The sequence below is a fragment of the Schistocerca piceifrons genome, chromosome 8 (genome assembly GCF_021461385.2).
Source record: "Schistocerca piceifrons isolate TAMUIC-IGC-003096 chromosome 8, iqSchPice1.1, whole genome shotgun sequence".
In the NCBI taxonomy this organism is placed as follows: domain Eukaryota; kingdom Metazoa; phylum Arthropoda; class Insecta; order Orthoptera; family Acrididae; genus Schistocerca; species Schistocerca piceifrons.
Window position 1 is genome coordinate 423,762,213 of NC_060145.1, and position 13,668 is coordinate 423,775,880.

General features: G+C 40.9%; 1 non-coding gene across 1 annotated transcript; it reads left to right on the plus strand.

Moving 5' to 3' along the window:
- The first annotated feature begins 10,250 nt into the window (after positions 1-10,250).
- Trnat-ugu lies at positions 10,251-10,325 on the plus strand. The gene has a single exon. It is a non-coding gene; the product is annotated as a tRNA-Thr (tRNA).
- Positions 10,326-13,668: the final 3,343 nt, after the last annotated feature.

A 13,668-nucleotide genomic window follows, 5' to 3' on the forward strand; every position in this document is an offset into this window, starting at 1 on the left:
GAAAAAGTGTGTAACACTAAAGTTTTGTAGTTCTTATGTCACTGGTTCTAATCTCGCTTCGAACACCATTTATTTATTGTCGTTTGAATTCTATATTCAGTTACGAATAGAAGTAGGCATACGGTCGCATTGTTAATAAGGACCCCAAAGTGGCAAAAATTGGTCGGGGAACTGGAATGTAACCCATGGATTATTCTTTCTCAGTATCCTCCAAGCGAATGTCAGCTGACATCTTGTTTTCCTACAGTTAGATACTTGAAAGATGCAGTCTAAACTCCGGCTGTGTACAGTTGTGGACTGACTTCAGTGATTGTACGTCACTCATACAATAAAAAAAGTCGAGTATCTTTGTCTGTTTTGGCGGATTTAAGTTGAAAGTGTGGCGGTAAAAGAAAACAGAGTTCGGAATGTATTGGGTATTGTCTTGACCACGTACCTGAAATGGTCCTCTCGTGATTCAGTCGTCGCTAACTACCCCACCTCTTCACGCATTTGTGCGCTGGTCAAGCGTAGGGGAGGATGGCGATAGTCGTAAGAGTTTTTAATTTTACAAACGAATTTTGTACAAATATAGGTGCAAAATACCTATGTTAAGAATATTCGAGGGACAATCCCTTCTTTACATCTTAAATTTAATGTGTATTTGTCGAGTACGCTTACTGCTCGTTAAACAGTATTAAAGTGATGTGTTTCGTAACAACAAGCTCTTCCGGCGTGGCACGTGCTACAGCAGGATGGTAGGTTATTGTATGAGGTTTCGGGATTGCAGCCGGATCATGTCGACTTCTTGCCACCATATTTCGGCTGGCAACTGTTCAGTCATCTTCAGCTGAGAATCAGCGGCGGACACTCACATGAAGATGGCTGAATGGTTGCCAGCCGAAATATTGTGGCAAGAAGTCGACATGATCCGGTCGCAATCTCGAAAAGTCGTAGAATATTCAGTAAGCCGGTAAATTTTCAAGAATCACAGGAGGGTATGTTTTTAGAAATTATTTTCTAAGTCACAATGAGGTAATGTGACGACTTTGTGCTTGTTTATGTAGAACTTCAGTAGAAATGATGGTATGAACATTACCCTGAAGTTTATGTCTTAAGTAGGAATAAATATAACAACAACAAATAACCATTATTAGTACATAATTGCTTAACGCTTAAATTTTGTTGTCCGATTTACGGTTATGGCAAAAATAGTAGGGCTGATTCTTGGTACATTTTGATTGAGTCCATCTCTCTACTGCGTACACTCCTCTCTTTGTTGACTACTTGTTGACTGTTACCAAGGTCTGAAGCATTTAACCTGAAGGTGAAGGATCTCGTCTCGTACTTTGTTCGTTACATATAGGCATACACGCATGATTTTTTTTACGTGTTATTGCTTCACGTATCTTAGTAATTTTTTCTTTAGCTTCTCATTTTAAATGTTCTACTTTTCCAGCTACCTTTACCGCAAAGCTAGTCAAAAATGCAGATTTAATGTTTTTGATTATTTCGCTTTCCGCCACTCTTTGAGTGATCATAGACCTTACGGACTTTGTTAGAACATATCAACGTGCCCCCAGGCTCCTGTAACAGCAGGCCTCAATTCGCTTTTTGACGGCAAAGAGCTTCTTGGAGCGTCTTGGACCACCATTTTGTAGCATTACTGTCGGTACAGGAACACTCCAAAAACATATAACAGTAAACAGTTTAAATATTCGGTGATTAAATTATAACGAATTCAGAGCTACAAGATTCACACAAAACATCCAGTTGCAACAGCACAATTTTTTAATTTTCTGTATAGCAGTACCACACACAGTCACAGCATAACGGTATCTGGGCGGGTTGATGAAGGTGGCATCTTACCGCTGTAACGTTTAGTTCCACCCTTCCCTACAAAAGCCACTACGAGTACTATAAACAGCAAGCACCATTTTACCACAAAATTGAGACGAGTTGCTCCTGGACGTCTCGCCTAGAATAAAGAAGCCGAATTCAATGAGTTAGTGTAATATTTAATGATAAAATGCAAAGATAGTTACATTTAGTTAACATTAGAAAAATCGTTTTTTAGCACTCGATGCAATTTTAGTAAGCAAAATTTTTTCTCGGAAAAAAACAAAAGCAAAGTGAATGCTAACAGTGATAACAAAAAGCAAAGTGAATGACCTCTACCAGACAGCAAACAACTTTATAAATTTGCGACAAACGTAATACAGCAGTAGTATCAAACGAAACGCTTTATGCAGCGCTGTACAAACGTATTCACCCTCATTTCTGAATCAATCACAGCAAACGTCATTCCGAAATAAGTGACTCCCAACATGAAGGTAATGTCGGTTCCTCAATAGCTCCCACAACGAGTTCTGTGACATCTAATAGGAAGACGTCTTCCAGCTATGCCCCTCCGCCTTACGTAATTTCATCTATTCTATTTCTAAATATGAATGCTTCACGAGGTGATACTTACGGAAGTTGGCTCTCTCCAACTAGCTGCTCTGAACGAAACGAACTCACAGTATATAGGTATGCCAGAAACAAGGAAAAATCAGGTCTGTCACTCTCTGCTAAATTTTTTGGCGTATGCACCGTGTGAACGTGCCAAGACCTCTCAACGCCCCTATGTCCACGCTGGTGTTCAGCCATTTCCACAGCCTCCCGGCTATCCGGAATGCACTAGACCGCTCGCGATAGGGCTGTCGCAGGCCAAGGGATTTCTACACCATTACTCAGATCTACTAAAAAAATTCTTGATGTGATCCTTAAATCTGGGCTTTCATTACTTTCGTAGAAATTTTTGATATGGATATGGAAAGAGAGCGGGTCTTTCCCATTCATGACTACCTCGCTTGGATGTGTATTTTACAATGTTGCCAAATTTGATCCATTTGTGCTCCACGTCTTCATCCCCAGAGATGAATGTTCGATGTTGACTGCTCAGGTAATTTTCATATAATCTGAGCAACCCCTGTTGCAATCGGCTATTAATATTGCCGTTCCTTCACAAGAGCCAGAAGTCATAAAGTGTTGACAAACTGCAGAACGTGTTACTTTTCAGTACACTGCTCTAATCGTTCTCCGTCTACGAATATAATGACCTTCCCATGGTTCCTTGCTGTCCTTCGTCTTCTAGCAATACCTCCCCGCTAAGGAGCGATCCGGGATCCTATTTCACTCATGTTAAGTTTCTAATGTTTTGATATTCTCAAAGACTGTTGAAGACAGGGATATGAATTTCCTACCGTATGTTAAGGACAGTCTCGATACTCCAGCAATCTACAATGAAGGGTTTTGCGCTAATACTAAATGTTTTATCATTTTTAACTTACTTTTATTAAAATTTCTACAACATATAAATGTACATAAAACACACCCAGACGAATGACATACATTCATGACTGTTGATACATGACTTTGAGGATGACAGTTAAGGAACCTGTTAAAATTTTAAACCATTAGGTATCTGTAGTGGAAAATGTATAAATTGAGGAGAAGACTTTTATAATTTTCATGTGAAACTTCTTGCCTTTATTGTTTTTTAAAAGATCCTGCTCCATTTTGTTGCTTATCTCCATCGCTACTGCTAACCAATAACAGCTCTCTTCTCCTTTTTATAGCCTCTTTGGTTGTATTTTAGCTAAAAAATCAGCTTTTCTTACTGTTGCTGTGTTCACTTCACGAACTCCTTTCGCTGTGTGCGCCACCAAATGCATTCCTAGCTCCTCACGTGCAATTTATTTACTACAGCTTCGACTATTGAATGTAATTACCGTACAAAACTTTCGTGTTCTCACATAAAAAATACAAATACAATACGAATCCGTACTTGGGACGTAACTCCTTTGGTTTTTAGTTCATCTTCAGACAGTGCACCACTGCAACTGTTAGCTTTATTTGCACATTTCGTAAGGATTCTTCTGAAGAAACACCCCTGCTACACTAAACAAAGACACGAAAACAAAGATTTTTCATGGAAGACACTGCAAAAATCCAGAAAGAACTTTGAGCCCAAAACTGTGCAGAAAAGTCAGAAGACCATAATGTTCTAGAGTAAATAGTTTCGTATGTACCTGGCGATATTTGTCAACGTTATTCTTGAGAAGTGAAACTGATAGTTAAGAGGTGTATTATAAATACGATGGAAGTTAAAAGAAACTTTTCCTCCCAATAATACAGCAAGCAACCAGACACTCGTGTTGATGTGGTCTCGAGACTGTATGGATAACTGAAAAATCTGGATAATCCAAAACACGTTTTAATAAAAATAGCTCTTTACTGAAAAAATTGAAGAATTTGAAAAAATGTACGTAAAACATACTACATTTTGTATCACTAGTTTTCAGTTCACATTTGGGAAATAAACGTCCAGTTCTTTTGGTTTCTGTATTCCATTCACTTTTTTTCCTGATGGCTGTTCTCATTTTTTCGGAGTCTCAAAATACTGGTATAATCAAGCGAATTTTGTCCAGCATACTATAATAACAAATGAATGCATTTCATTTCCTCAGTGTGTATGGTAAAGGACTCCTCGATCACATCATCTCCGTTCTCTTCCTGACCGAACACACGTTTTTTGACTATATTGGCGTTACTTAGCTGCTCATACGAATCACTATTTAGCCATCCACATTCACAGGTACTTTTGTCATCTAAATCTTTGAAACGAAAAATTTCTTTCACAGTATTTGTCAGATGAGGAATAGTATCACATTCCTAGCTACTGAAAGTCTAAAAATCACTTTCAGCAGAGTATGTTGCAATTTTATTGCACAGGCAAACTTGTATTGTTATCTACACGTTGCCCCAAGCCTTATAAATAGTGTGGATTCCAGAAACTGATAATGTCTGAATTGGGTTCACATTAAAAGGGCAGAATCCATGTATTTTTCAGAAGATAAAATGGTGAACAATGCAAAATACACCCTGTCATCAGTTTGCAGATTATCCGTACATTGTTCGGTGATATTTGAAAAATTAAAGTGAAACCTGTAGCGTTCTGTTACAATTAGGACCTATTTTTCATTGATAATACACTATTATACATCTGACAAATGTTTTATTGTCGGAAGACTATCCACCACCGGCTCTCCCTGAAATACTCTCAGAAAATAAAATAAAATAAAATTTAAAAAACCGACGCACTACGAAGGGATCATTCGAATGCGTGCTGTGGATGAGAAACAAAGGTGTCCTATGAAAAAGAAATGGCAACCTAGACCATCACTCCTTGTTGTATGACAGGCCACACTCAGGTTGGTATCCCACCAGCGTTCGGGGCGTCTCCAGATTTGTCTTCGGCCTGGAATCTTATGGACTGAAGCAGAATTGTCCTCAATTATGAGTCCCACCTCCAATTGAGTTCCGATGACCAGCGACCACGTGTCTGGAGACGCCCAGGAGAGCGGTAGCTTCCCAACTTGACCGTCGCTCACCGTACCGCCCGACAACCAGGACTGATGGTCTGGATTGCCATTTCATTTCATGGCAAGAACCCTCTGGTTGTCATCCGCGGTACCTTTACAGCACAGCGGTAAGTCGATGATATTCTACGCCTCGTTTTGTTGACCTTCATGACAAGCCATCCTGGGCTTACACCTTAGCAAGATAATGCCTCCCGCACACGATGGGAGTTTCTACTGCTTGTTTTCATGGTTGCCAAATCCTACCTTGGTCACCAGGCTCGCCGGATCTCTGCCCAGCTGGGAACGTTTGGAGCATTATGTGCAGGGCCCTCCAATCAGCTCGGGACTTTAACGATCTTACGCGCAAATTGTACATAATTTGGCATGATATCCTTCAGGAGGACATTCAACAACCCTGTCAATCAATGCCAAGCCGAATAACTGCTTTCGTAAGGATCAGAGGTTCACCAATGCGTTATTGATTCGCTTAGTTTGTGAAGCCCTTTCTCTCAAATGAATCATCGATTTTTTCTGAAACTGTAATCATTTGTTTGTACATATACATCACATCTACCGATTTCCGTCTGTGATAAACCTTTTGCATTTCTTTTATGTTTTCGTCTTCTTTAAAGGCAAAGAGAAAAGATGAAACGGTAGCCCATCATAGAACCTATGCCTACCGTCAGGTATTTTTGATTTTCAGTTGTTAAAAAAGAGAGGAGTTTTTCTTGTACCAGTATGAGGAAGGAAGGATTCGCGCTCAGCTAGTGAACGAGTGAGAAGCGCGCCATTTTTAGCGAGTAATTGTAGACCGCCATTTTGGGTCGCTATGAATAAGTGAGGAGTATGTATTTCATATGTGCACCGTTTAGAAAAATACAGTATTGTTTTATTAACAGAAAGGTCGTGTGGGTTGTTATGTCAAATAGTACGATAATTACAAGAACTGAAGCCCACCTGTGTACTTTGGAAAATTACGAAGATCTGATAAGCTTAATGGGAACACGGTCAAGACTTTAAAGGTGAACACGGCGACCAAACCTAGCATTATAAAGAATTTTTATTATCAAAAACAGTCTTGATCACGATTTATTTATTAAGGTGACCGGTTTAGACCACTACTGTGAACATCTTCAGACCATTGAGTAGGAACCTCTTTCTGTTGGATAGTAGTGGTCGAAACCGGTCACCTTAATAAATAAATCGTGATGAAGACTGTTTTTAACAGTAAATATTTGTAAGACATTGATCACCGCCTATCCCATAACGTATTCAAAAGTAATTATTAAGAATGGTAAGCACAAATCTACAGCGGAGAAAGAAACTACTTCGCCCTGAAAAATAATATGAACTAATATGAACTTATTTCCAGGCATAGCTCAGTTTATTGTGCTTGTCATTCATGCCAAAAAATTAATCTCATCAATCCAATACATTTTAAAAAGACACGCATTTCAACCAGAAACCAGATGGCAGTTATAAGAGTCGAGGGGCATGAAAGGGAAGCAGTGGTTGGGAAAGGAGTGAGACAGAGTTGTAGCCTCTCCCCGATGTTATTCACTCTGTATATTGAGCAAGCAATAAAGGAAACAAAAGAAAAATTTGGAGTAGGTACTAAAATCCAGGGAGAAGAAATAAAAACTTTGAGGTTCGCCGATGACATTGTAATTCTGTCAGAGACAGCAAAGGACTTGGAAGAGCAGTTGAACGGAATGGATAGTGTCTTGAATGCAGGATATAAGATGAACATTAACAAAAGCAAAACAAGGATAATGGAATGTAGTCGAATTAAGTCGAGTGATGCTGAGGGAATTAGATTAGGAAACGAGGCACTTAAAGTAGTAAAGGAGTTTTGCTATTTGGGGAGCAAAATAACTGATGATGGTCGAAGTAGAGAGGATATAAAATGTAGACTGGCAATGGAAAGGAAAGCGTTTCTGAAGAAGAGAAATTTGTTAACATCGAGTATAGATTTAAGTGTCAGGAAGTCGTTTCTGAAAGTATTTCTATGGAGTGTAGCCATGTATGGAAGTGAAACATGGACAATAAATAGTTTGGACAAGAAGAGAATAGAAGCTTTTGAAATGTGATGCTACAGAAGAATGTTGAAGATTAGGTGGGTAGATCACGTAACTAATGAGGAGGTATTGAATAGATTTGGGGAGAAGAGAAGTTTGTGGCACAACTTGACTAGAAGAAGGGATCGGTTGGTAGGACATGTCCTGCGGCATCAAGGGATCAAAAATTTAGTATTGGAGGGCAGTGTGGAGGGTAAAAATCGTAGAGGGAGACCAAGAGATGAATACACTAAGCAGATTCAAAAGGATGTAGGTTGCAGTAGGTACTGGGATATGTAGGAGCTTGCACAGGATAGATTAGCATGGAGAGCTGCATCAAACCAGTGTCAGGACTGAAGGCCACAACAACAACAACATTTCAACATTTTATTATCATCTATTCCATTATTTTATTATATTATACGTCCCATTCGGACGACCAATGCTGGGTTGTGGCCCAAGTCGTCTTCTGGTATTAAAAATTGTAATAGTGTATTCTGAATGAAAATATACGTCCTAATTGATAGAACACTACAGGCTTCGTTTTTACTTTTTCAAAAATCACTGAAAAAGCATGGGTGATTTGGAACTGGATGATTCACGCTCTGATATTCGGCAGTGTGCCAAAATGTTGAGCAGACTCTATAGGTTTTAATGAAAGAATCAACGATACATATTTTTTCACGTACTGGCTAGATGTCGCCACTAAGAATAGTCTCACGAGTCCTGTTTGCTAAGTGTCGCCCATCCCATACCTGCCAGCCCTAGCCCCCAGACAGGTGGGGTGACTGTTCTTGACGGTGCGCGCGTGTTTCGGCAGGTGGCCGCCGCGGCGCTGCTGCCGCCGTCGCTGGCGGCGCTGTCGCTGCCGGCGCAGAACGTGTGCGCCAAGTGCAACGTGAGCTTCCGCATGACGTCGGACCTGGTGTACCACATGCGGTCGCACCACAAGGGCGAGTCGCAGGCCGAGGCGCTGCGGCGGCGGCGCGACCAGGACAAGCTGCGCTGCCCCGTCTGCGCCGAGACGTTCCGCGAGCGCCACCACCTCACGCGCCACATGACGGCGCACCAGGACAAGGAGGGCGACCTCGTCGACGACAAGTGACCCGCGCCGAGGCCCGGCCGCCGCCGACGACACGACGACCACGCCGACCCCTACCTGCGCTTCGACTGAGGCGACTGCCCGCCGGCCTCCGTCTGGCCAGGCGACGGTTCGCTCCCTTCTCCGGAGCCCGTTCCTGAGCGAGACAGCACCGACTAACGGAGAGAGGCAGGGCGTATCCAAGACTCTCATCGAAGAATGTGTGTGTGCGTATGGAGGGGGGGGGGGGACTCTTGACGAAACATAGGGTAGCATAATCTTCCCCTGATTACAAAAAATTGTTTGAGGAACCATGCTCGATGTAACTCTAAGATTTGTTGCAAATGGTAGCTTAATGCCGGCGTAACTCATAGAGTCCTTATGGGTACTTCTCCACTTGTGTTCGTTTGTTGCACCTTATAACGTATATATACAGGGTGTTACAAAAAGGTACGGCCAAACTATCAGGAAACATTCCTCACACACAAAGAAAGAAAATATGTTATGTGGACATGTGTCCGGAAACGCTTACTTTCCATGTTAGAGCTCATTTTATTACTTCTCTTCAAATCACATTAATCATGGAATGGAAACACACAGCAACAGAATGTACCAGCGTGACTTCAAACACTTTGTTACAGGAAATGTTCAAAATGTCCTCCGTTAGCGAGGATACATGCATCCACCCTCCGTCGCACGGAATCCCTGATGCGCTGTTGCAGCCGTGGAGAATGGCGTATTGTATCACAGCCGTCCACAATACGAGCACGAAGAGTCTCTATATTTGGTACCGGGATTGCGTAGACAAGAGATTTCAAATGCTCCCATAAATGAAAGTCAAGAGGGTTGAGGTCAGGAGAGCGTGGAGGCCATGGAATTTGTCGGCCTCTACCAATCCATCGGTCACCGAATCTGTTGTTGAGAAGCGTACGAACACTTCGACTGAAATGTGCAGGAGCTCCACAGTGCATGAACCACATGTTGTGTCGTACTTGTAAAGGTACATGTTCTAGCAGCACAGATAGAGTATCCCGTATGAAATCATGATAACGTGCTCCATTGAGCGTGGGTGGAACGAAACTAAAATGAGCTCTAACATGGAGATTAAGCGTTTCCGGACACATGTCCACATAACATCTTTCCTTTATTTGTGTGTGAGGAATGTTTCCTGAAAGTTTGACCGTACCTTTTGTAACACCCTGTATGTAACGGTAGTATCTGTTCCCGAAAGAACAGTTACCGTAGATGACCACGCAGCTTTGCTAGAAATGAAATGATAATTAAATGGACATCCTAGCTGCAAACAGGCGTTGATGTACTTCATGTAAGCAGGAGATCCCGGGTTCGATTCCCGGTCGGCGCACACATTTTCAATATGCCGCCAATCAAGTACATCAACGCCTGTTTGCAGCTAGGGTGCCCATTTAACTATCATTTCATTTATAGCAAAGCTGCATGGTCATCTACGGTAACTGTTCTTTCGCGAACAGGTACTACCGTCACATATAGTTAAAATATGGCTTCCCTGCCATTGACCTTCTTGTGCGAATGCACATGCTATGCCCGAACTCGTACGGGACTTGGTAGATTAATCTGCCACGAGGAATGAGTATGATGGACAAACATCTATTAGGCGCACTACAAATATAGTGGTGTGGACATGTTGTGAATGTGGGTCCCACGGGGAGCGTGCAAGGGATAAGTCCCTGCAGGCGCACTATCCTCTGTGCCCTTGGTGGCTCAGATGGATAGAGCGTCTACCATGTAAGCAGGAGATCCCGGGTTCGATTCCCGGTCGGGGCACCCGTTTTCAATAAGTCCCTAATGAAGTACATCAACGCCTGTTTGCAGCTAGGGTGTCCATTTAATTATCATTTCATTTATAACGTATAGGCCATACTCAGTTTCTCTCCATATGTTTATCAACATCTCCTCAGTCCAACACGTCCAGGTAAACCGCTGTCGTGATGGTAGGCTCACTACAAAACAACAGTCCAAAACTTGTGCTCTGAACCAAACCAAAGCCCACGTTCACTTTCTGGCGTTCCCTTATCTGCTGTACCACGGTATGTTGGCTCTCCGACCCCCACATCCAGACATTATGTCTTTATACTTTCGCAGAAGTGAGAAAGGTCACTTCATCGGAAAAAGAAACTTAATTAAAGTAGTTATTGTATGCACTGATTCGTTCCAGCATGATCCTAGCAAACACTTCTGGGCCCAACATTGTGGCTGAATAACTTGCATGAGCTGCACTTTGTGTGTACGGAAATGCAAGCATTAGTGTGAAAATCTTCACAAAAGTGCTGTGAGGCATTTCTGTCGCTCTGTAAACACGACGCAACTATTTCTGCCGACTGCACTGAAATGCTGCATGCACGCTACCATCATTGTCGTCACTTACTCCAGATTTATCTCTTCTTGCCTTGTCACCAACACTATCAGGCTCTTTCTGTACCATGCACCGACGCTGTTCTAATCTCTCTGCTCTCAACCATAGGTACTTCAGAGTCGCCGCTGAACGGTAGTAGGTGACCATGTCTCATAAAACCACAGAACATATTGCACGTTCTCCTGCGTAGATGCCGTTGCTACATCAGCACCCTACATTACGCTATCTGTGCCAAGAGATTCTGTCAGAGTACATCTAGAAGCGTATCCATAGACACTTAATGAGTTCAATTTGAAAAAGGACCCGAAATATGTGGAGGTGTATCCATAAAAATCTTGGAGTCGGGCTACCATTAACAACAAATTGCATAGTTGATCACAAATAAACTATTATTATCTGGGAAAGACTTTGTTGCTCAAGCGCTAGCTTTGAGATTTCACACGTGGTTTTGTGTACAATTAGTAGTGATCGGTATCCATTATATGTTCCGCCATTCTTCAAACTGCTAATCATTTCATACTTTCGCTGGTATGGTGAGGCAAGTGCGGTTTTTGAAGATCTTTTTTTAGGAGGGGGCAATCACTTCCTGCTCCCTCTTTTCTGCCCTCCTGTTTTGCTGAAATATTCAACAGCCTCCTGTTTTGCTGAAATATTCAACAGACACCTATATATGGTGGAATACGAACCGAAACTTGGATAGCTTGGGTACATGTTCATTAATGGCTAACTGTAACACAACAAACAGTTTAAGTTGGTCACTTTCTAATTAGATTTCGAATTGTAGCGTTTGGTGTGAAATAGTAAATTTGGAAAAATACTTTACTAAGAGAAGAATAGGTGAATGGGGAAATCCACGGACTTAAAATGTCACAGTTGTATCGCTGTGTTGGCGAGATTAAATACCAAAGACTTTGTTATAACACCAAGTACAAAACTTCCGATCTTCTAGTCACGGACCGTTAAACTTAATGGCCTCCTCATTATAATAAAAACATCGATTTTCTGCCTGAGTCACTCTGTATTTGCAAATAAGTCTGTAATGACATACATTTGTGGTGCGCATAAGCTAGAAAGTTACTATCGTTTATGTTAGCAAGACAACAAAATTCTTGTCAGCGCTGTGTGCCGAAAATATAATGCAATATGTAAAAAAATTGAAATTCACGTTATGAAACGAAGCAACTAACAGCTGAAGCAGAAAATCGGTGATATTTGTGTTTCATTCCTAAAGCATTTTATAATGTACGAAGACTGTCACTTGATCTCTTCAGCTAAAAACTTGCTTCAAACAAAAGTTACCAACTCCAAGACCTTATCAAGGGAAAAAAATTACTCCTTCAGCAATTAATGCACTACCTGTGGATAAGTAGTGAGTGTTACATAACATTTCTGCAGTCGAGTGGAATTATACAGTACGTTTGTGAGACTCACTGAACATATACAGAGGACAACAGCTTAACAGTGTTGCTTAATTCCTCGTCTCAAGACCTTCCATACAAAAATGTTTCGCTACTTTGGAATTAAAAAGTGAGATACAACCTTATCAGTTGTGAATGTCATAGTTTTCAACATACAGTGATTACTGTGCAAGTGTTGAAAAATGGTATATAGAACATTATTATCACGATGAACAATTTGATCCACTATAGTTTAGTAGCAAGTAGGAAGTGCTAAACGATGACAAGAATATACTCATGAATAAGTGCAATATAAATATTATGTCTAGTCAGACGCTGTAAATATTTGTGAATGTTGTTAGTTTACTGAATGATGCGTAATTGCGTATCGCTTTATTATCTTCTTCTGTTCATTATAGAAGCTGCACTGTATCCCGTGTCTGTAAACAAAGCAGCAGAAAAACAAATTTATCAGATGTTATGTATAAGTAAGTAAAATAATAGAAATGTTTATTATTGATTGTTTCAGATATTCTTGTTATTGTATCCAACTGCAGTTTAACAGCCTGTACCACCAGTATGAAGCAAATTATGAAAATCCATATTCTTAGACATTTAAATGAGAAAGAGTTTTACAGTAAAAGGGACCATGGATACGGTGTCTTGAAGAGTTATATATTTAACTGTGGTTACTTGAAAGAAATTTAAAACGTTAGTTTATTGTCTGATACAAATCTAATGATTTTACACTGAATGCCCAGCTCCTAAGCTTCCTAAGCTTTCATTTTACTTCGACAGAGATATTAGTACAGAAGGAGCAGCAGCTCAGTTTGAAAAACCCTTTCATCAGAAATCATCCTCTTTGGAGCAATCAGCCGACCATTTGCATGGGGTGAACGAGGCAAATAATGAGAGTTAAGAGACATTTGAATCGCCCCCGTCTTGATGCTGTTTCATTGTTAAGGACTGCGAGATTTCAGAGCTTTTGTAAACCATTTCAATTTTGCCTCTTTAGTTACATCTACGCACGTACTCTACAACTCACCGTACGGTGCATGACGGAATGTATCAGCTTCTCGACTAGTAAGCATATCCCTTATCAAGTATGCGAATGGCTGGATGAATATTTGACCGATAAAATCAGATATGTTACACTGGACTGCAAAATATCAGTAGAATCAAGTAAGATAGAATATGCTGCAAGAAGCGTAATACAGACGGCTAATGTTCGCAGTGTACGAGACGTGTTCAACAGAGAATAATCATAATTTTTTGACAACATACCTTTACTCATCCTCATAATTTTTAATTATCCTACTCAAAATGGTATTCTTTGGATCGATGTGCGTTTTTCAGC